This window comes from Pan troglodytes, chromosome 12, assembly GCF_028858775.2.
Source record: "Pan troglodytes isolate AG18354 chromosome 12, NHGRI_mPanTro3-v2.0_pri, whole genome shotgun sequence".
Classification (NCBI taxonomy): domain Eukaryota; kingdom Metazoa; phylum Chordata; class Mammalia; order Primates; family Hominidae; genus Pan; species Pan troglodytes.
The window spans coordinates 110,359,463-110,384,001 of record NC_072410.2 but is presented as its reverse complement, the minus strand read 5'-3'; the positions used below and the strand labels follow the sequence as shown (position 1 = coordinate 110,384,001).

The window sequence follows — 24,539 nt, the reverse complement described above, 5'->3', positions numbered from 1 at the left end:
ACTGCCCCGAATTGAGGCAAAGTCATGGCTTCCTCCTCTCAGCTCCCAAAACGAGTTGCATACACTTTGCACTATGGTTTTTAATGTTAATTTAACTATGTTCTGTCTTCTAAAAATGAGAGACAAAAGGTGGGAGAAAGAGAGAGAGTGTGCGTGAATGTTATGTGTCAATATGATTAGGTAACACAGTACCCAAATATTATTTGGTTAAATATCATTCTGGGTGTGTCTGTGAGGGTGTTTCTGGATGAGATGAATTCATAGACTGGGTAAAGCACAATGCCCTTCTTCATATGAGTGGGTCTCACACAATCAACTGAAGGCCTGGATAGAACATGAAGGGGGAATAAGAAAGATCACCTCCCTCTGCCTGACTCTGAGTTGCCACATTGGTCTTCTGCCTTTGGACTCAGACTCAGACTGGAACTTATACTGTTAGCTTGTCTGGTTCTCTGGCATTTGGACTCAGACTAAAATTATACCATTGGCTTTCCTGGCTCCAGAGAGATCTATCCATTAATATATAAGTATATAGGATACTATTACTAATAGGATATATATTTTACATATATACACACACACATATATATATAGTATGTATATCTATTAGTATATAGAATACTATTACTAATGGATACAAATTATAAATAAAAGATATATTTTTATATATTTATGGATATATATTATAATGGATCCATTACAATATTTATATATATCCAATAGTAATAGTATTCTATATACTAATGGATATACATATATAACATATATCCATTATTTAATAGATACAACATAACTCTGCATTTAGGAAGGTTCCATATATCTATATCTACAGGTAGATATACTACATATACACTATATATACATATATGGTATTCTATATACTAATGGATATCCATATATAATATATAATGGGTATATATTCTTTGTATATTCATATATACTATATAATGGATATATATTCATTACTATATAGATTATACTATTATATACTATATACTATATATGATATACATACATATAAAAAAAGGAAATACATATCTGTAATATATATATATAATGGAAATATATATCCATAATACATATATAATGAATATATATTCTATAGTATTCTAGATACTATTGCTAATATGATATATATATTTTATATATATCCATTAGTATATAGAATATGATTACTAATAGTATATAAGTATAGAAAACTATTAGTATATAGAATAATATTACTATTGGGACATATATATGTAATAGTAGTTCTATTTTTCTGGACAACAGAGAGAGAGAGAAAGAAAGAGAGAGAGAGAGAGAGAGAGAGAATGGGATAAATGAAGAGGGAGCAGCGGGAGACACTCCCCCACTGTTTCACTCAGCGAGCGCGTGTCCTAGGTGGAAAATGAGACTCTGCAGTTCTGTCTGTGGGTATGAGTGGCTGCTGCCTCGAGAGGACAAGCCCCTCACCTCACCACGAATCCTTCTAGGTCCATTGCTTTCTCACAACCTGGATCCTGGAATCAATGTAACGGCTTCACTGGGGGTTCAACCAAAGAAGGGATAACCTAGGGTCATTTTGACTCTATGTGACTTTCATTTCATCTGCATCATTTAAGAATATTGTCTTTGTGTGTAATGTGGTTCCACTATGTGTTTTTGTACATGGGTGTGCATGTGTGTGTATAACAGGAAGTAATGGGTACATATGTGACTCACTGGAATTTTTTGCATTGACACCAAAAGCAATGTCGTTTCCTCAGTTTCCTGAGTTTACTTACAACCAGGTTATATGAGTGACGATTTTTCTAAGATAGCTCTAAATTATGTTTGTACTTGAAGGGGACTTATACCCTAGAATAGCACTTCCATCCACAACAGCAGCTCCCTAAGAAGCAAGGCATGTGAGTGGGAGGGATGTTGCTTGCTCTTGTCATTAGCCAAATCTTACAGATGACGGTTACTTCATCTCTTCAATCCTGTGGCCATTTTAAAAAACCTGCTAGTAATGGATCTGATTGGATAAATAAATACTTTGGTTGAATACACGTTTGTCTTGTTAAGAGAGAGAGAAAGACAGACTTTCATATTCCATTGAAAGTAGAGGTAATCTGGGGTTAGAATATTCATAATCTCTATAGTTACAGGACACATTCCATCAAGCACAACCCAAATCTGTGTGTCATAGGAGCTCCAAGATACACGCTCTGACATAAAAGTTGAGTAAAAGATAAATGATTTCTGCCCCGCAGAGGAGGCCTGGTGAAGGCTGATGCTGATACACAAGCACCGTTCCAAAGTAAGTTTCAATGTGTAGAAAGGAAGTCGTGATACTCACTTGTAGCCACGTAGCTTATTAGATTTTCAAAGACCTTTCCCATGCTTATTCTCCCTGATCCTCAGTCCTCCAGCAGAACTGAGAAAGTTCTGCTTTCAGAAAGTTCAGGAACCATAGTTTTCTGCACCAATTCCATAAATATTTGTTGAGTACTAATATGCACTAACTTCTTTGCCTAAGACTGAGGATATAGAAACAAATAAAACTGTCACCATTCTTGACCTCATGAAGCTTACATTCTAGTGGGGAAGACAGTCTGAACAAAGAATTATAAGTTGGCATCTGTCACCTAAGGAGAATGGGTTGCTATAGAAGAATATTGGTAGGGGATCTAATAGTGGTGGTCATGGATGGAATAATGGAGAGAATCACATTTAAGCTATGTCCCCCCGAAGTTCTGACACATGGAGTGAATAAACGGAGCCATTGCTAACTGGGGAAGTAAAGTTTGTTCATCAAAAGGCAGGTGTATTAGTCAGGGTACTTTAGAGGGACAAAACTAATAGAGTATTAGTTTTATTAGTGAGAACTAATTTATATACTAATAAAATATTACGTATTATATAAATAATATATATTTCATATATATACTCCTATATATAGGAGTATGTGTGTATATATATATTATATATATATATACATATATTATATATATGAAATAGAAGGGGAGTGTATATATACATATAAGAGTTTGTTAAGTATTAACTCACATGATCATAAGGTCCCGCAATAGGTCGTCTGCAAGCTGAGGAGCAGGGAAAGCCAGTCTGAGTCCCAAACTGAAGAACTTGGAGTCTGATGTTCGAGGGCAGGAAGCATCCGGAAAGATGTAGGCTGGGAGGCTAGGCCAGTCTCTCTTTTCACATTTTTCTGCCTGCTTATATTCTAGCCGTGCTGGCTAGAATATTAGATGGTGTCCACCCAGATTGAGAGTGGGTCTGCCTTTCCCAGCCCACTGACTCAAATGTTAATCTCCTTTGACAACGTACTCACAGACACACTCATGATCAATACTTTGCATCCTTCAATCCAATCAAGTTGACACTCAGTATTAACCATCACAGCAGGCATTTGATACTTCAGAACACAGCTTTGGTACACCCTGGATTGGAAATTGTGGTTACATGTTAGTACCTAGTACATCTAATGCCCTGTGATAGATTCTGTGATTGTAATAGTGAATAACTAAAATACATCAGAGTATTCAAAGCTAAGTATTTTATCATCATTTTATATAATAACAAAAGCTATCTCAAATTTTCTTGTGAAAATTAAATAGAATGAGCTGTGTATTCTGGGACATAGTAAATGCCCAATAAATGGAGCTTCAAAAACATCACCATATGCAATGTGTAAATCTTAAATAGATCCTGACTTAAAAAATAAAAACTATAATGAACATCCTTGGGACAGTTATGAAAACTTGGATTTGAGTTGGATATTCAATATTAGGGCATTATTGTTAGCTGTCTTATGTGTGACAATGACATTGAGGTTGTGAAGGAGAATATACATGCTCTTAAATCATGCATGAGCAAGTATTAATGGGTGAAGTGTCATGACGGTTGCAACTTATTTTCAATGGTTCAGAAATATAGTGAGATAAAGAAGAATGTTACTAGTAGTTAAATGTAGGTTGTTGGTTTATGGGTACTCTTAATCTATTGTTTCAACTTTTCTGGATATTTGAAAACTCTCAGAATAAAAAAACTGAGGGAAAAAAAGAAATTGTGGTTTAGACTTGAAGTTCAATTGGGACTTCCTGTCTTTTAATCTAAAATTTTAGATCTGTATACCCAGGTATGCTGAGGTCTTCAGAGAAAATTGGTGGTGGAGAGTGGTGGGTAGCAGGGAGAGAGAAAGAAAGAAAGAGGGAGAGAGAGAGAAAAAGAGAGAATACCTTGATTCAGATTTATGATTTTGCAGTACAGAAGTTGAGAGCCGTGTATACCTTTGGAGGTGTCAGAATACCAAGTGAGAGCTGCATTTAACACAGACACCCTGCCTGCTAGTAAAATATAGTTTAATAAATTCGAGTTCTCACTAATTCGATTAATAAAAAGTCTCTTTTTGGGAAAATGGGAGCTGGTGGAGCATTTGTAAACCTACTCCCCCAATAGGAAGAAGGAAGAATTATTTTTCACTGAGTTCACATTGCTAGTGAGGAGAAAGGGAAAAGGCATCACATGCCAGCCTGTGCCTTTTCCCTACCCCTCACGCAGGAGTGAGTGGGACTCTATTTGCAGATGGCCTAGGAACGTAGGCAATCCTCAGATATGGTAGACCTTGTGAGTTTGGTCAAGGAGTTTGGATATAAACCTCTGAAGATTTCTAAAGAGCATAGTTGCAGGATAATATGTGCATTTTGAAATCATCATTCTGGTGTGGTAACAAATATTTGTCAGAAGAGCAAGAGACCAAATTAAGATTCTGTTATAAAAATTTAAGGAAGAGACAACAGTGGCTTGCTCTGGGATAGAGGCGGTGGGACAGGAGAAAGGTGAATGTCTGAGAGGTCCTCAGGAGGTGATTGGATGTGAGTGGGATGAGTCAGAGAGAGGAGTCACAAGACACTTCTGTGGTTCCAGCTTGAGCAGCTGGGTGGATTGTGTTGGGACAATAGGGGGGAGCTGTTTTGGAAAGCAGGAAAGTTATGGGATAGTCAGAGACATCTCAGGTTTTAATTAACTCTGAGTCACCCAAATGAAGTTGCCTTAACATTGCTGGATACATGGGTATGGATTTCAGGAGGAAAGACTAGACTGGAGCTAGGGATTTGGGAGATGTTAGCATATACATAGTAAATGCATTCAGGGACTGAGGGGTTTTCTGAGAAGCACGATTTTTAGTGCTAAAACCAGGAGCATCCTGACAAACCAAGATGAATTGGCCACCCTACTCATAAGTAAATGTGCTAGTGAGGAAGGCATACGAAAGAGATGAGGAGAAGATATTCCAGAGATATATTCTCAAATATGAGGCAGCAAACAAGGGGAGCTTTACTGACAGTCAACAGAGTCCTGTCCCTAATGGGGCATGAATCTCTATATGCCCAGAGAAATGCCTGTCCATGTGCCCACTAAATGCCTGATTATTGTAATTAATCTTTTATTTGCTCACATGAAAACATCAATACTTCACTCAAAACCATTAGATTTAGGGTCTTCATTGTCTAGAGAACAGTGTTCAAATTTCTTGTTTGAACACTTACGTTTCTCAGCAAATATAATGTGGATTTTGCTTCTTCATTTCCCCTTCATAATCCCAGCTCTCCAGCTACATGGATTAATTTTTCATGCTTGGAGTATCTATTTTCCATTCATCATTTATCTGCAGAACTTTGGAAAGGCCCTCCCTGCCTCCAAAGTGCCAGCATTATTTGTCCATCTCAATGTCACCTCCTTCGTAAGACCTTCCTCATCTCATCATGCTCTTAGCATCCCCTCAACAAGCATTCACGATGCTCCCATTGTTCAGGCTCTGTGCAAAGGTCTGTAGATAAATATATAACTAAGGGACAAGCGTTGTCTTTAAGAGGAAGCTTTGGGTTTCACCTTCCTTCTTGGTGCCCCCAGAGCACTTACTTTTTATCTACCATCTGCTCTGCATTTTAGCTGCTTTGGCATTTGTCCAAAGGAAGAAGGTGCTTTGGACAGAAGGCTGGACTCGGGAGCCAGGGCACCTGGTTCACCCCCTGCTCTGCTGCCGCCCCTCCATTGGTTGCCCAATGTCTTTTTTTTCTTTTTTCTTTTCTTTTTTTTTTGGTTTTTGAGATGGAGTCTCTCTCTGTTGCCCAGGCGGGAGTGCATTTTTCATGTGATCTCGGCTCACTGCAACCTGTGCCTCCTGGGTTCAAGCGATTCTCCTGCCTCAGTGTCCCGAGTACATGGGATTACAGTCACCTGCCACCATGCCTGGCTAATTTTTTTTTGTATTTTTAGTAGAGGCAGAGTTTCATCACATTGTCCAGCTTGGTCTCCAACTCCTGCCCTCAGGTGATCCACCCTCCTCGGCCTCCCAAAGTGCTGGGATTACAGGCATGAGCCACCGCACCCAGCCTGCCCAATGTCTTAGAGCCTCCGTTATCTCATTCATATCATAACCTCATAAAGTAGCAGTATGGATCCGATGAAATAATTGATATAAAAATGGCTTCTTTACTGTGAAAAAATGCATATATATGTATATGTCCTCATTTGCTGCTCAACGTCAGAGAGCATGGGTCAGCTTTATACCACACAGTAAACTTGCCTCATCTGTTTCTGGTATAGACTCAAAACTCCATTAATGCCAAGTAACATCTGACAGTGTATGGGTGGAAAGGACACAGTCTCAGGTGCTTAAAGAAGAGGCAATCAAACTTAATGACAAATTTTGCTGTGTTCTTTATGAATATGCAGAAAACTTGGGAAATGTCCTTGAATTTATAAAATTAGGTGAAAGGAATGAGATAAGTCTCGACATGCCTGACTTTTCATGCCTATAGGGACCCATTTTTCTGCAGACACATGGGGGCTGTGCATCTTCTTGTTCTGCTGAGTCTTAGAATTGTGGAAATGCAGCCTCCCACAACTCACGGGGCATTGAAGAGACCCTAACTCTCTTCCAATGTTTAGGGAGGAAACTGAGCTCCTGAGAAAGGACTGAAGAATCCAAGCTAGAGAGAGTTAGAGGAACAAAGAGTCTACAAGTTTGAGCTTCAGCTTTCAACAGGGCCTTTCACCTCCCTGCTACCTGGGGGCTCTGTCTTAGCTGTCACAGTGCAGCCAGCACTGTCAATGATCTATCAATTGGCAGCTCTCTTATGTTTTGGTCTGGAGCCACTTTAGATGTGATGAACAGGATTAATTTTGAAAAATAATGCTGTGTTCCAATAAAAATGGCTCATGTACTGTCAAGACCAATTGGAGTCCTTTTTTTTTTTTTTTTTTTTTTTTTTTTTTTTTGCCTTAGTAGGGAGAAAAGGTATTCCATGTCGTAAGTTACATGTTAAATTAGTAACAATGGTTAATTTTAACAATCATTGTCTAAAGCTGAATAGGATGCAGATATTTATTGATGCCACTTTCTGTTCTGGTAGTAATTTTGTATTACTGATGTACTCTTGCAAGTAGTCAGGCAATTTTGACTTGTTAAAATAATTTTAAAAACACAGAAAGAAGGACAGTTGACAATTTAACAAGATGAAAGATGGTTTTAAGTTTAGGATCAGGCAATAAGAAACACAAAATACATGAAACCCTTACTCCTTTGTTTGCTGGTGCAGGTTTGAGGTCTCTGCTGTTAGGCAGGAAAGGGTGGGAACTCTCCTCCACCCTTCCCCTTCCTGCCCCTCCACTGACTGAACAGGCAAAAGAACATCAGGACGACTCATACCGAAAGCCGGGGGTGCTGGGGCCTTGCAAACCAGGTCACCTGACAGGGCTTTTGCTTCTATGAGCCTGGATGAAACCAGCTATACAATAAAGCCAATAAAAAGAAAAGAAGATGCCTTAGTGCCACATAAATTTGGCAGAAGTGAACATCTCACTGATTAAAAATACATTTTAAATAGAAGAATTATATGGCATGTGAATTATATCTCAGTCAAGCAGTTGTGAAATATATAACACCCCCTGCTTACACACACATGCAACTACTACATCACATGCAGGCATTTGGCCTCTCTGCCTATCAAAAGTAGCTTGCATTTGTACAGCTCCTTGCAATTTACACAGGGCCTTCATACGCCAGTGGTTTCACACTTAGGAATTGAACAGAGAAGTAGGAAAAAGGAAACAGAGAGTTTACCCTTACAAGATAATTGATGTTCCTAAGGTCATACAGTGAATGAATGTCAGAAACAGAGCTTGGGTTTTAATCCCAGTATTCTTTACACCACCTCCCTACCAGTGTCTCCGTGGAGGTGAGGGCATGGGCTTTGCAACATTTTAATTTCTCAAGGTTACCATGAACTCTAATAGTAAGGAGGGAATGCTAGGAAGAAGAGAAAACTTATGTCTTGGAGGGAAATTCTAAATAGATGTTTTCTATTAAGTTCTAGAAATATATTCAACACAACTGAAAAAAATTGTGGAACCTCTATTATCTGTCAAGTCTATGCCGTCCTCATTTACTCTCCGTGTAAAATTAGTGGATTTCTGAGGATCCTGCATAAGCCTAATATTTAATGAATTTAGATTTCTTAAGGAATCAAAATTTTGTAATGGTGAATTAGAACATGACCAGAAGTCAACCGAAGTCTCTCCCTGAGGGAAAGAGTAACTGAAGCTTGAATAATGTGTGGACTCAGGAAGTCAGGGGAAGGCACTGCTGCTGAGAAGACGAATATATACAAATCTATGAACTAAAGAATTCAAGAAATGAGTTACCAGACCAAGGTGTGTGAAAGAACATTCTGGAAGGGGGCAAATGGGACACAAAGTTGACATCAGACAACTTGGAATTGAAAAGGGAATTAGAGAATTGGCAACTGGCAGAAAGCTTTCAAATGAAGGACATAGGGCCTGAGGTAGAGGAAGTAACTGGCCCCTTGAAAGCCACACAACAGCAAGACAGAGCCAGGGCTGGCCCTGGAAGTCAGGTTCCCAGATTCGTGGTGTGGCCCCCACGATACTGCTCTGCACGTCATATCTGAGCATGAGACAACTCAGAAATCTTTGCTGATTCAACCTTTCTGCCTCTGCATGTAAATGCCACCATGCCTTCCCACATTGCCTCTCTCCCACGTGAAACATCTGGTTTGAGGTTCACCAGTAATAGCTTAAAACCACAAGTCTAAGTCAGTGGGACCCAGAGTTGTCAAAAGAATCACCCAAAAATCCAGGGGAAAGGAAACAGATGACTTGGGTTTAACATACTTTAATCGTGCTCTCTAGATGATGGTTTTAAATAAGTATGCCATAAAAATAGATAACATGGCAGCCATGATTCTCTTTTTATCGAACAATTACCCTTTAAATTCTCAGGCCCCTCAGTAGGAGCCTACCTTTCAAACTTAAGGGCTCTTCTCTCCGTTATTAGTGATGTGCTTTTCCCATTCCTGTATGTTAATTATTTTATAAAAATTGAAGGGATTTAACATTGAAATCTCTGCCTTGGGCCCTCTGAGTTCCAGGAAACTCTCTTCCAACAGTAGCAGGAGGCCAGCTCTGCCTGGACATCCCACCTGCACTGTGTCCTCATCATGGGGTGAACTAAACTAATCTCCCCCAAGCCATGAAGTTCTCCATCTCAAGGACAGGAATCCCTGCACACCCAGCTATGCAGTGCAGAAAGAAAGACAGGAGTCAGGTAAATAAATACATTGTTAATGGAGTAGATGTTGTTGCTGGAGGTTCTGGCAATTAGTAAACGGGATAGTTACTGCAACTACCTATTCAGTAAATTTCTCATCTTTACAATTAAAGCATTAATGTCTATTCATTACAGTGTTTTGAAGAGTAAGTATAAGAAAATATACTTAATATACTTTGCACAGTGCCTAGTACATATTAAGTACTCAATAAATGCTAGTTGTGTTTATTATAGCTATGGTTCATATCTCGCTGAATCCCATCATTCAGCATGGGACATGGGTACAGTACAGTATGCACATAATAACTATGTGATCCCTAAAAGAATAAATGCATTTGAATCCTGCACACATTCCATGAGCTTAGTAATGACTTAACTCTCCCATGTAAGAAAACTGAGTCTATGTTGGTATATATTTTTCCCTCTGAGATGAGGTCTTGCTATCTTGCCCAGGTTGGAGTGCTGTGGCTATTCACAGCCAAATCATAATGCACTACAGCCTTGAATTCCTGGGCTCAAATGGTCCTCCTGCCTCAGCCTCTGGCGTAGCTTGGACTATAGATGTGTGCCACCACACCGAGCTGTGTTGGTGTATTTGAAATGTATTTTTCTGAATAATACATTTGGTGGCTTTCAACTGTAAAGCTAAATATATGGTTATAATCTAGTAATGATAATGGAGGTTTCATAACCAAGTTAGAAAAGAGATGCTATTCACCCTGTCTTGGAATTCTAGGAAGATTCAGGGAAGTTGTAATATCTCTTAGCAGTATTACTAGAGTGCAGACGTTTACCACCCTGGTGTGCCAGATACCATTCTAGTGCTTTCCCATGCTACTCCCTTTAAGTGCTCAGCAAAACTTGGGAGTAGTTGATATTTCTTCCAATTACAGAGAAGGGAAGTGAAGTTCAGAAAGTCAGAGTAATGTTTCCATCTTACGCAGCTGTGAGTTTTAGAGTCAAGTTTCAAACCCAGGTTTGGGTGGCTCCAGTGCCCTATTATTTTCCATAACACTACCCTGCCTCCCACGAGTTTCCTGAAATAGAATTAGAAAACTATGTGACTCATAGTCCTCCTGGCCACAAAGTCATTTCAAAAATCTCAGGCTTGAAGATGACTTTGAATGACAACAGGTCAGGCAATCTTCCTCCTCCTCATCTCCTCCCCGATGGTGGAGTCACCTCTGTGGTGTCCACCAAGCAATTTGTACTCCACTTGAGCACGTCCAGGCACAGAGAGCTGACTACATCTGGTAATGGCCAATAGATGGGAGAGGAAGAGAGGTCCTTTGATTCCACCTCTTACTATGTGATAATTGGTGTTGAGGCCCAAAGAAAGGCTAAGAGTTGTCCAGGACCATGCTTTGAGGACTGCATGTCCAGATGATGGAGGTTAGTTTTCTAGAGCAGCTTCACCAGACCCAAGGCCACACTGAAAAGATCTGAGAAATAACACTACCAAATCACAGAATATTCATCCCAAAAGATGCATTAAAATGGAAGAAGGTGACTCCAACTCACCATGGGCAAGATCCACACTTTCCAGATTGTTCTCTCACATAGGAACGCGATTGCTCTGAAATGATGTTCTTTTCCCTGCCTGATTCCCTGTAAGAAAAGGCAATAAACGCTACCAACATTTACTAAGAATGTTACAATCGACAAAACCTTCTTCTGGTCTTCACACTAATTCTATAAAGAAGGCAATGCAGAATTAATCTCTATTTGTCAGACAAGGGACCTGAGATTCACTAAGTATTGTATTAGTCAGTGTTACAGGCAAATCGCTACAAGAAAAAACAATCTTGAATATGTGAAGCTACTGGGATATGGGGTCTTTATCACTCACATCACAGTCTGATGTGAGTTGGCAGCAAGAATGTGGGAGGATTCATTTCCATGCACTCTCGCAGAGATCAAGGATCCTTCTATCTAATAGTTTTCCACTCAATTACCATCCAGTGGTCTACTTGGAGTCCTCCATCACCCTTTGCCTATCCAGCAGAGGAAGGAAGAAACAGTAGGTGGAGGATCACATGGGAAGTTTCAATGGTTCAGGCTTGGAAGTTGAATATGTTACTTTTGCTCAAAGTACATTAGCTAAAATTCAGGCACAGAGTCCCACCTAACTACAAGAGAGTTGGGACAGGTCACCTAACTGTGTGCCCAGGAGGAAGGGCGAGCTAATATTGGTGGTTTAATGTACATATAATAGTTTCTGTCATAATCATCTTGATTTCACAGTATACAATGTGTGTGATTTCAACACAATTATTCTAATGACTTTGTGTGGGGTCTTTCTCAGGACTGCATCCTGAAGATATATGAATCCTAAGTATTCCCTTCCAGGTAGTGAAGCAGGGCCCTGTGATTTTTCTCTTCTGCTAACCGTGATTATGACCATCGTTGGTGATTTCCAAGTCCTGGCAATAATTCTTACACCATGGGGGGCTGGTGTCTATCTCTGAGGACTAACCTCCTCCTAGTTATTCAGCATCCTCAGATTCCTCTAGTCTTTGCAAGGTTATCTTTGTTCAACATTTCACTGAGTACTTGCATTGTGTCAGGCGACACAGAAACTCGGGAGACCGGAGATTCAGAAATAAATAAAATGCAGGGTTGTACCAGAAATGCCCTGTTTTTCACAGCTCACACACTGTCTAGTTGAGAAGCCAGGAAGACAAGTGATTAAAAATGAGGCCAACAAGTGTTGTAATAAATGTGAGCACACAGAGTAATGGGAACAAAGGGAGAATAAAAGCAGTTGTGCCTGGGGATAGCTTCACAGTAGAAACAATTTTTCAGATAAATTTTGAAGGATAAATAATTATTCCCAATGAGAACGCATTACAGGCAGAAGCAAAATTCTGTACCCATCACAAGGACCAGATAATAATAACAATTTTAGCTTGGATGTTGCTTAGGAGTGTGATGATAAAGAATGGTAGAAGATAAATTTGAATTGAATTTGAAAATTTCAGAGTTTGGACACAGACTGCAAAAAATTTGAAAATCATATAAAGGATTTCAGATTCTTGCCTTGCAGCCTTCAGGAGAAGTAACTGAGCAATAGTTCAAACACTGGTTTTTCCAAACTTGCTTTTTGGTCACTGTATCCATCTGATCTTTCTTCCCTCTTTACTAAAAAAATCAATGAAAATGCTTTTTTGCTAAGGAAACTAAGAACACTTACTGAACCATTCAAATTTCCTTTCTCTCCTTCATTCCCTCTCCCTCTCTTCTTCTGTTAGTCATTTTCAAAGTACTCTCTTAGTGCCGGGTCCTGAGCCTAAGTATTCAGAGATATGTGTAAAATCACTACCTTCAGAAAGTTCACCATCTAATAAGAGAGGCAGATAAATAGACAACTGCAGCCCAGCACATGCTGGTAGAATGTTACTCACAGCTGCTGGGAGAACACTGCTTCCTGACCAGGGTCCAGGAGACCAGAGAACATGAGGAGATGATGCTTGTGTGATTTAACTTTAAAGGAGCCTTGCTTCATTAAATTTCTCAGTAGTAAGGTCTTATTTTGAAGAGGTCCTAATTACACTGCCGTACTAGAGAACAAGTCTGCAGGTTACACTAATACAAAACCTTTCAATGATCTGAGTTAATGGAGTGGCAAATGACATGGATTCGTGGCATTCTAGTATGGCAGCAAGGGTGTCCCTTTTTGGCAGGGGGTCTTTATGGCGTCTTTAAAATTGTTGGTAACTACACATTGCACTACTTTGAAGAAAGCCTGACCTTGAACGCCAGCCAAATAGATACAGAAGAATGGCCTTGGGGGAAGAGTCAATGCTTTCTGCAGGAGCTACACTGCTCAGAAGCCACAAAAGTGATGCTTCATCATCTGGCACCCTCCCACATAAACTGTGCCCCCGGGCCCACAGCCGCCTCTCAGAAGCAATGGCACTAAGCATTTACTGTCTCCAGCGTGCACCAACCATGTCTTTGTGGTTAGCAGATGCATTGGTTTCACAATTAAAGGCTAATGAGCCTGAAAGGAAACCATGAGTCTGACCTTAGAAGATTTCGTGTGCTCGACTTCACTGAATCATCAATGAATTTATGAGCCAGGTGAAGGATTTCCAGAGACAAGATGCGCAACCATTCCCCAAAATGTGACTTTGGGGGAAAAGGGAGAAGGGTTAGAGTAGTTAGAGTACCTGTTTTCAGATCTGGGAAGAGTCTCTCAAATTTTCAATCCCAATTTTAATCTTGTGAATCTTTCATTAATCCTACATTTTCATGTTTCCATCAATAACTATTTTCCTTCTGTAAGGTGGTACACTTTTCCAGCTTTTGTTTACCAAAAACATCTTTATTTTATCTATATGCTTCAGGACTATTTTAATTGACCATGAAATTCTAGATGATGATTAATTTTCTTTGTATTTATGTAGCTTAAAGGTCATGAGCTTCCTGAATATTCAGACTGTTTTTTATCAATTTTGGAAAATCCTTAGCCATCATCTGTTTGAATATTGCTCTAATCCGTTTCCTCTCATCCTTCTAAGACTCCAGTTACACATATGTAAACATGTCTGAGCATGTCCTGCATATCTTTCTCTTTTTAAAAAAATCTGTTCCTTCTTCTTTCTTTCTTTAAGTTCTGGAGTACATGTGTAGGGTGCGCAGGTTTACAGAGGTAAATTGTGCCATGGTGGTTTGCTGCACCTATCAACCAAACACCTAGGTGTTAAGCCCCGCATGCATTAGCTATTTTTCCTCACGCTCTCCCATCCCCCACCCACCCTACCCCAACAGGCTCCAGTGTGTATTGTTCCTCCCCTTGTGTCCATGTGTTCTCATTGTTCAGCTCCCACTTATAACTGAGAACGTGCGGCGTTTGGTTTTCTGTTTCCGTGTTAATTTCCTGAGGATAATGGCTTCCAGCTCCAACAATGTCCCTGCAAAGGACATGATCTCCTTTCCTTTTACAGCTGCATAGTATTCCATGCTGTATATGTACCACATTTTCTTTATCCAGTCTATCATTGATGTGCATTTGGGTTGATTCCATGTCTTTGCTATTGTGAATAGTTCTGCAATGAACATACGTGTGCATGCATCTTTATAATAGAATAATTTCTATTCCTTTGGGTATATATCCAGTAATGGGATTGCTGGGTCAAATGGTATTTCTGATTCTAAATCTTTGAGGAATCGCCACACTGTCTTCCATAATGGTTGAACTAATTTACATTTCCACCAACAGTGTAAAAGCATTCCTATTTCTCCGCAACCTCTCAACTGTTCTTTCTTGACTTTTTAATAACCGCCATTCTGACTGGTATGAGATGGTATCTCATTGTGGTTTTGATTTGCAGTCCTCTAATGATCAGTGATGTTGAGTTTATTTTCATATGTTTGTTGGCCACATGTATGTCTTCTTTTGAGAAGTGTCTGTTCATGTCCTTTGCCCACTTTTCAATTTTTTTTTTCCGTAAATTTGCTTAAGCTCCTTGTGGATTCTGGATATTACACCTTTGTCAGATGGATAGATTGCAAAAATTCCCTCCCATTCTATAGGTTGTCTGTTCACTTTGATGATAGTTTCTCTTGCTGTGCAGAAGCTCTTTAGTTTAATTAGATCTGATTTGTCAATTTTTGATTTTTTTTTTGCAATTGTTTTTGGCAATTTCATCATAAAATCTTTGCCCATGCCTGTGTCCTGAAAGGTATTGTCTAGATTTTCTTCTAGGGTTTTTATAGTTTTGGGTTTTACATTTAAGTCTTTAATCCATCCAAAGTTAATATTTGTACATGGTGTAAGGAAGGGGTCCCACTTCAATCTTCTGCATATGGCTAGCTAGTTCTCCCAGCACCATTTGTTATATAGGGAATCCTTTCCCCGTTGCTTGTTTTTGTCAGGTTTGTCAAAGGTCAGATGGTTGTAGGTGTGCGGTGTCTGATGTTCTTAATCCATTTTTCTTTGTTTGTTCCTCTGGTTGGTTGTTTTCATTATTTTTTCTCTCTATGTTTTAGTTTGGATAATTTTTCTGTTGATTTGTCCTTCAGTTCACTCATTCTGTATTCTTTTGTGTCTAATCTGCTGTGAAATTAATCAGCTGGATTCTTAATTTAATCAATTGCATTTTTTCATTATAAAATGACCATTAGTCTTTCTTGGATACTGAAGTAATATTTAAATCTAAGCAACAGCAACTAGCATGCATACAATAATTTACATTAAGCAAAGTGGTATTGCTTATTTGTCCTCATGTAGTATCTATCATTATATTGTATTATCCCCTCTTTGAAGATGAAGATGGCAAGGCTACACAGAGTGTAACAGGTCTGTTTTTAGATTACTGTAGTTTCCCAAAGTAGCTATGAGGAGAGAGATTTCTTTCGTTTGAACTGCCTAGATAGACCATTGCTATTGGTCAATTGCACCAGGATCTTTTACTCCTTGGGCCATATCCACATTGCTGCTATAGATTGGAAGTGTCCCCCAGAGTTTATGTGCTGAAAACGTAATCCTCAGTGCAACAGCATTGAGAGGTGAGACCTTTAAGTGGTGATTTGGTCAGGAGGGCGCTGCTGTCATGAATGAATTAATGCTGTTTACGAGGGAGTAGGTTAGTTGTTACAGGAGTGAATTTCTTATAAAAGGATGAGTTCAACCCCCTTTCCAATCTCTCTCTCATGCATGCTCTCTTGCTTTTTTGCCTACTGCTGTGCAATGATGTGGCAAGAAGGCTGTTGCTTGATGTGGGGCCCTTGACCTTGAACTTCCCAGCATCCAGATTGTAAGAAATAATCTCTGCTCTCTATAAATTACCCAGTCTCAGGCATTGTGTTATAACAGCACAAAATAGACTAAGACAACTGCTGCATCAGGACCAAAGTGGCCAGAGCCTGTCCACATCGCTCTTTGGGGTGTCTCCACAGACCTTTCTGGGTTCCACTGCAGCCCTCTGACACCAGAGTATTCTGAATTCATTCTCCGTTTCTTTCGAGATCACTGTCCAATTAGGCAAGGTTTCTTTTCCATCCTTTTACTTATTTTTTGTTTATGAAATTATTCTTTTCAGATACTGAAAGTTCCTAAATCAGAATAAGGAGAAGTTTTGGTTTCAAGGAAATCTTGCTTCAAACAGCAGTTCTGATACAAATAACTGTGTGACCTCGGGCAAGTCACAACACCTCCAGGAATTTCCATTTCTTTGGCTGTATACTGAAAATAGTGTTTGTTGCATGGATTAAAGAAAACTATTACAGCATTTAGAAAATTGCATGGCCTAGTGTAGGTTCTTATTATTATGTTATCAACTCTGAAAATGTAAAAGACATATCCTGGATTTTTGAGAACAGCCTAAATAGCAAATAATTGTTTCATTATTAAGTACTGTGTTCCAAGTTTTGTTTCAGAATATGTGGTTACATCTTATATTAACAAGAAATCATTATAAGCCACTTTATTCTTGAGAATTTCCTTCCCCCTAATGTTTGTCCTTAAGCTCAGAAGTCACAACCTCTAATTATTAATTTCTAAATAGGCTGCATTTTTTATATTATACTTTAAGTTCTGGGATACATATGCAGAAAGTGCAGGCTTGTTACATAGTATACATGTGGCATGGTGGTTTGCTGCACCCATCAACCCGTCATCTACGTTAGGTATTTCTTATAATGCTATCCCTCCCCTTGTCCCCCACCCTCTGACAGGCACCGGTTTGTGATGTTCCCCTTCCTGTGCCCATATGTTCTCATTGTTCAACTCCCACTTATGAGTGAGAACATGTGGTGTTTGGTTTTCTGTTCCTGTGTTAGTTTGCTGAGAATGATGGTTTCCAGCTTCATCCATGTCCTGCAAAGGACATGAACTCATTCTTTTTTATGGCTGCGTAGTATTCCATTTTATATATGTGCCACATTTTCTTTATCCAGTGTAACATTGATGGGCATTTGGGTTGGTTCGAAGTCTTTACTATTGTGAAAAGTGCTGCAATAAACATAGATATATGTGTTTCTTTATAGTAGAATGATTTATAATCCTTTGGGTATATACCCAGTAATGAGATTGCTGGGTCAAATGGTATTTCTAGTTCTAGATCCTTGAGGAATTGCCACACTGTCTTCCACAATGGATGAACTAATTTACGCTGCCACCAACAGTGTAAAAGCATTCCTATTTCTCCACATCACCTCCAGCATCTGTTGTTTCCTGACTTTTTAATGATCACCATTCTAACTGGTGTGAGATGGTGTCTCACTGTGGTTTTGATTTGCTTTTCTCTAATGACCAGTGATTATGAGCTTTTTTTCATATGTTTGGCCACATAACCGTCTTCTTTTGAGAAGTGTCTGTTCATATCCTTTGCCCACTTTTTAATGTTTTTTTTTTTTCTTGTAAATTTGTTTAAGTTCCTTGTAGATTCTGGGTAATTAGATCCCATTTGTCAGTGTTGGCTTTTGTTGCCATTGCTTTTGGTGTTTTAGTCATTAAGTCTTTGCCTATGCCTATGTCTTGAATGGTATTGCCTAGGTTTTCTTCTAGGGATTTTATGGTTAATAGGCTGTATTCTTTGGCCATCACTGCACTGGCTTTCTGGAGGATGTTCTGACTAATTGTTTTCTGTCTACAAATTCACAAAAGCCTCCAATGTAAGTAAATACACAAATAAATCTTCAGAGTCAAATATATCACAGTAATTATTATTCTTGTGTTATTTTTTAATTATAAAATAAAAACATAGGCATTCATATTGGTAAAAGTATTCTGATGCTATTTGGCCAAATATTCCAGTTTATAGAGAAGAAAATAAGGCTAAAGAGGGCCAATTCTTCACCAAGAAGGTAAAATAGTGGATAGGCAGCAGCATTAGAACTGGGATTCAGTTCCCTCAAGTCCTGAATATTGAAATGCTCACCCCTTCCCTAGTAGGCACTTCAAGTTTTGCATAGGCCTCTTATCAATCCGTATGTTCAGTTCCAATATTAGTATTTCTATACTAGAGCTATAGTCATTCTGAATCCATGGTTTTGAGGACAGACACCAAAGTTGACTTATGCACTCATGGACCAAATCCCGGGGACAATTACATTTGGGCAGATGATTTCCTGAAGACAGTTAAACAAACCCCTATAGAGATGTCATGCTCATCTGTCTTTGGTCACTGGGTCTAACAATTGGAACTTTCCCTGGTGCAGCCAGGAGAATTTCCATGCAGTCCAAGACAACATGGCATTCACCAATTCATCAGATGACTCAGTTTGAGGCTCTCCTTAAACCATGGTGAGGCTAGAAGACTTGATTTTCACTTCCAGATTGCTCTCCTCAGTGTGGGTGGGGCTCATCAAATCTGCTGTGAGCCTGAACAGAACAAAAAGGCAGAGGAAGGAAGACTTTGCCCCCTTTGCTTCCTGCCTACCTGCATGAGCTGGGATGTAGGTCTCTTCTTGTTCTTGAACTGGAATTTGTGCCCTTGGCTCCCCTGGTCTCAGCCTTCAGACTTGGCCTGGAATTACACCACCAGCTTCCAGTTTGTAGACGGTGGGATTTCTCAGCCTGTGTAACCTCATGAGCGAATTTGTCACAGTAAATCTCTCTCTCTCCCATGACTGTCTCTATATCTCCTGTATATTTATAAATATAATTATATATATCCTATATGTTTATATATAAATATATATATTCCATCTATATTTAGGTAATTTATATAGAATTACATATAATCCCATATATATCTATATATATTCTCTGCATATTTACAAATAATTACATCTAGTCATATATAATCATATATATTATCATACATATATCGTTCTATATAAATATATGTATTCTATTTCTTGGGAGAGCCCTAAATAATACACCACTGCACATATTCGGTTAGCACAGAGCTTGATACCCATTAAACTCTCATTATATTTTGCTGAATTTAGTGAATGGAAGCATTTTTTTAAAACCATTGGAATATGGCATCACAATAACAAATTCTGGAGTGCATGTGTGTGTTTCAAATCCATAAAAAAACAAATCTCTGTCAAATGAATCTGACTTTGTACAGATTGAGTCTAATAAGAAGAGCCTGGGTTCAAATGGATGATGAACTATTAATCCTCAGCGTCAGTTGGGGAAACTGAAATGAATCACTGGAGAGAGACAAGGGCGGGAAGATGCAGCTTCTTAAAAGAATAAAACTAAGAATAAGACAGGAACTCTCATCTCAGCCAGATTCATGCAGGTGAACAGGCTGAAGGTGCTGTTTCTTCTCAAGGGCATAGGATGGAAGGAACCTGTCATCCAAGCTGAATTTTCCAGGACTTTTCAGCATGAAGATGTGGTACCAAAACCTGGCTTGAGATTAAGTTAAATCCATCATTTTGCTAGAAAGTGTTCAAGTACCATGCAATAGAATATTTATCAGGAACACTTAAAAGGCTTAAGTGATCCTGAGACAGAAGTTTCCATTTGTTCTCTGGAAGATGGACTCTTGTAACAAGTGAGGAATGTGGCGTGTGTGTGTGCGTTTCTTCATCTTCCTTCTTCATGCTCCTGCAGGTTCAATTCCATAGATAAATTGTCAGCAAAGAACTTCCAATATAAGAGATACAACAGAGTCTCACACTGAGTGTAGTTGGATGGGCGGTGTCTATTCTGTTTGTTTGGTTTTAAATAAACTGCAATGTTCTGAGGGATAACTGTTCAAAGGAAACTGACAGTTAAAAATGAAGGTCAGCTCCCAGCAGCTATCTCTGCTGAATGAGATAACATCAGCACACAGCAGACTAGCTGAGGGAAAGTGTGAGAGCTGGCTTATACCGCAGGCTGATAGCGAAACCTCTCAGCACAGCAGGGGTATCTGGGTAGACAGCGAACAGGGCTGAGAACCTACTATGTGCAGACATGACAGTCTGATTGAATCCCAATAACAATTCTATTGTAATTAATTATTTTACGTATGAACTGTCTCAGGTTCAGAGAAAGCCAGTGACTGGCCTAGGGTCAAACATACCCTATGCGTGTCCAGGCTGAATCTGTCCATGCCAGGAGCCTCTTCTTTTTGCTTCACCAAAACACCCAGTGTTCAGTGACTCTTGGCCGACCCACTCTCCTAGACGTGTTGGCTTGAAGGCGTTTGCTGGAAAGTCTGTGAGGGATAGAGTAGAGTGCCTGGCACGTGATAGGGCACCTAGACCAACCTCAAGTCTTTGCTGTGAGGAAACTTTTCCTCTCTCCAGAAAAATAATTTTAAATGAGCACGACAGACCTGCAATATAGTTATAAACAAAACAAGGCTCAGAGATCCCAGACCTGCAATATAGTTATAAACAAAACAAGGCTCAGAGATCCTGGTTAAATCACTTGCCTAGGGTGACATGGTCAGAATGGAACCCAACCGTAGCAAGTGACAAAGTCTGTGTTCTTTCTACCTCTTTCTAGCTTTTGCTTTACATTAAACGACAGAGAAAAAAAAAAAAAAAAACTCTTCTTGATTCTCATGTTTTTTATATCCATAATTCTGTGTGTGTGTGTCTTTCACCCTGCTAGTTCTCTCTCTCCCATGCTAAAGAGTCACGACTCTGAGAGCCAGGACTGTGGAGACGGTATTCAGTTTCTTGTCTTGGCTGGTGGCTGCCACAGTGGAGAATAAACTGTGAATAAACTCCTCACTCCCCAAATATCAAAATTTCCTGATTTCATCAGCAATTGTAGTGGTCTGGGCCCACAGTATAATTACAGAAATTAGTCCATAATCTCAAAAGAGATAATTATCTTGAATAAAAAATATAAATTATAACAATGACTGTGGCACTCATTGTCATGATGTTTACTTCAATCAGATAGGATATGATTTTACCTCTGATTAGCACTTGTGGGTATTGTTGCAACACTATCTACAAATCACTGTAAAATGGGCAAAGGTCTCTCCTACTCCTTCCTGACTCTTCCATTGTGTACCTTGCTGTGTCCCTCTACCCTAGCCACAACACATATCCACCCTACTTGTGATACCAGAAGTATATTCCTAGAACATAATCAAATCATGGTCAGATTTATTTATTATGTAAAATATATTCAGTGGTTTATAATTGATTATGCAATGAAGTCCAAGTGCCATGACCTGGTAACCTGGCATTGGAGACACCCTATGAGAGAGCTTGCTCTGCTTCTGCCGTGTGTCCCACTGCCTACCCTTGTGGACCATAAGTTGTAGGCTGGTCAAACTACTTATTACTCAACAACATACCTGCAAGGGTGATATCTTCTTCCCCATGATACCTCTTCCACCATCACTGATGTCAACATCCTGCCCATATGGTATACCAAGCTCTAATAACATTCAAGATGGCTTTTTTCCTCATCTCAGGTTGGAAATCATCTTTCCTGTCTTTGGAGTCTTCATAGTACATAGTTAGATGGATGTTTGAAAAGCACTCGCCATTTTCATGCTATTAAGAGTATTTATGTACAGTCTCACTTCTTCCTCCATTACATCATAAGGTTCTTCTTACTTGTTGGACAATTTGCCCACACTTTCATCAGGACTAGCATGGTGACTTACAGGTATATAACAGGGGCTAAATAAATTTTGTTCAAAAAATACTTTTGAAACTTTTTAAATCATTAAATTCTCTGCTCTTAGATTAATACTACATTCTGAAGCCTCTAATGCACCATTTTTAATGTACATCTAAAAAAGAAAATGCAATTTATTATCTGCTGGCAATTGAGCTATAAGACAACGCTTTTTGTAACAGAATTTTTATTCTATATTTATTGAAAGAGTTCTTTTAGGCATATGAGACATTGTTTTTAATCTCATACCACTTAACCAAATATTAAAAAGAAAATATAACTGAGGTTCATTGGTTAAGTGATCCTCAAAGTATTTCATACTCAAAGCCACTTGTCTGAAATAATTTTCAACTTACTTGTTGATGTCCATTTCTTTCCCCACAGATTATTATCTTCTGTGCCATCAAGAACTTTCCACAATTGCTTCAAGAAATTTGTTTCCAAGTCAATTATATCAAGTCTGCAACATTTAATGCTGGCAGATTCTTGATCTTACAAAAAGGTGTCAAAAAAAGTATTGAGACAGCAACCAGAATTCATGTTTATTCCTCAAGTAGTCCTTAACTGGTTGTTGACTGAAACATCAAAGACCTGTCATTTTCCTATTACGCTACTAGAATATTAATCAACTTCTTGCCAGCAGGAGAAATGTAACTATATGGCAACTGTAAGATGTTCCTAAATGTTATTGATGTCAAGATGTAATGTGTGCAAAAGTTTATCCCAGAATAAACAATCAAACAAACAAAACCCAGATTGCTAGATATTGATTCAAATACTAGTCATTAAGTTTCTTCTGGTGGAATTTAAGAAATCTATTTTGTTTTTAAAGAACTTACAAGGAGGAAAACTTGAACATAGCTATCCAAAAGTCATGGTGCAATATGAAATAAGGGTCATAGGAAATTGACAGATAATTACAGTGTCTCTGGGTACTATTTCTGGGGCCATAGCAAAACCAGAAGAAAACCTGAAAGAGGGAAGTCCAAAGAGCAAGGAGATCCTTAGGGACCACTGGCAAGTGTCAGTCATGGGTGCCAGATAATGCCAAGAAAAATACAAGGTCTAGCTGACTTGCTGGTATTCAATCAAATTTCATTGCATATTAAAATATACATTGATTTTTTTTAACCAGAAACATTTTAGGCTGCTTTTAAGTAAACAGGAAGTAAGTTTAAAGAAACACAAAAAGTTAGTTTACACTTCGTTGATTGAATATTCAATTCATGGGTTTCCAGATTTCACTACTATCATATCCAATTGCACTTGATGTAGAAATTGAAAGTGATTATTTATTTGATTTTGACAAATTTGCAGAAGTAATTTACTTTTTAAAAAATATTTTTACCTATAAAGATATGCTTTTTCTGCAATGAAAGACAGTGCATAAAGTATTAATTTTCTTAGAGAGAAAATCTGAACACTATTCTTTTTGTCCTACTGACAGCAATTATGTATCAAGCATTTCATCGAAAATGGGTGCCTCAAAATAAATCCTTAGGACACAACTTGATAACTTTCCAATAGGATGTTATATCTCTAACTATGAGTGTTCTTGTTTATAACTGTGTGGCATATATATTGCTTATGTGAACTTCTTTCAAAATAATTCTTCCATAATTTGATATAACTTTCATATCCACAAACTTTTCATGATTTTTGTCTGTAAGAAGTTTCAGAATTACATTAGAATTTTAAACTGTTGAGATGGCTGGCCTTCTCTATAAATATTCTAGAGATCTCTATTACGCTGGTAAAATACTATGAGATGCAAAGGCATTCGTTAGTCCAGAGGAGGACTAGTGAAGTTGTCATGAATTGTACCTTTTAAAGAGGCTTATCCATCCAGTCTGATTACATGTCTCCAGCTGGCCAATCACCCAAATCTCATTCTGGAACTGCTCCAACCTTCATGATATGATTTTCAATTTAGTAATTCTCACAGGATAGACCAGACAGACTCAACCCCTTACCTCTAAACACAAACTGTGCCCTAGAACAAAGAAGGAAAGCACTGCCACAAACTTATAGCATAATAAACACAAAAACATACTCAATTAGAAAACAGTGGAGAGGAGATTAGATCAGCATGTTGGACCAAGTGCACATACCACTTTCCCTTTTGACCCAAATCCATAAGAATGACAGAAGAAAAAGAAACATCTAAAAATAAATAAAATCATAGCAATACTGGAAATCAAGAAAGATTGCCATAATCTAAACAGAAATTCTTGAAATACAAATTTTCACAGTTGGACAGGAATTCACAAATAAGACGAACAGAGAAGTCAGAATAAACAAACATTTTAGGAAGATAAACTAAATGAAACAGAGAAGCAAACTCAAAAAAATCACACTAAAAATGAGAAATAATATAGGAAA

At 38.6% G+C, this 24,539-nt stretch overlaps 1 long non-coding RNA gene across 1 annotated transcript in view; it reads left to right on the top strand.

Annotated features, from left to right (window-relative positions):
• LOC107972674 (uncharacterized) overlaps positions 1-22,906 on the top strand; it is a 260,787-nt gene extending 237,881 nt beyond the window's left edge. The window contains exon 3 of the long non-coding RNA XR_008546177.2: positions 22,542-22,906. This is a non-coding gene — a long non-coding RNA (uncharacterized LOC107972674). The remainder of the gene's footprint in view (positions 1-22,541) is intronic.
• The last annotated feature ends 1,633 nt before the right edge of the window (positions 22,907-24,539 follow it).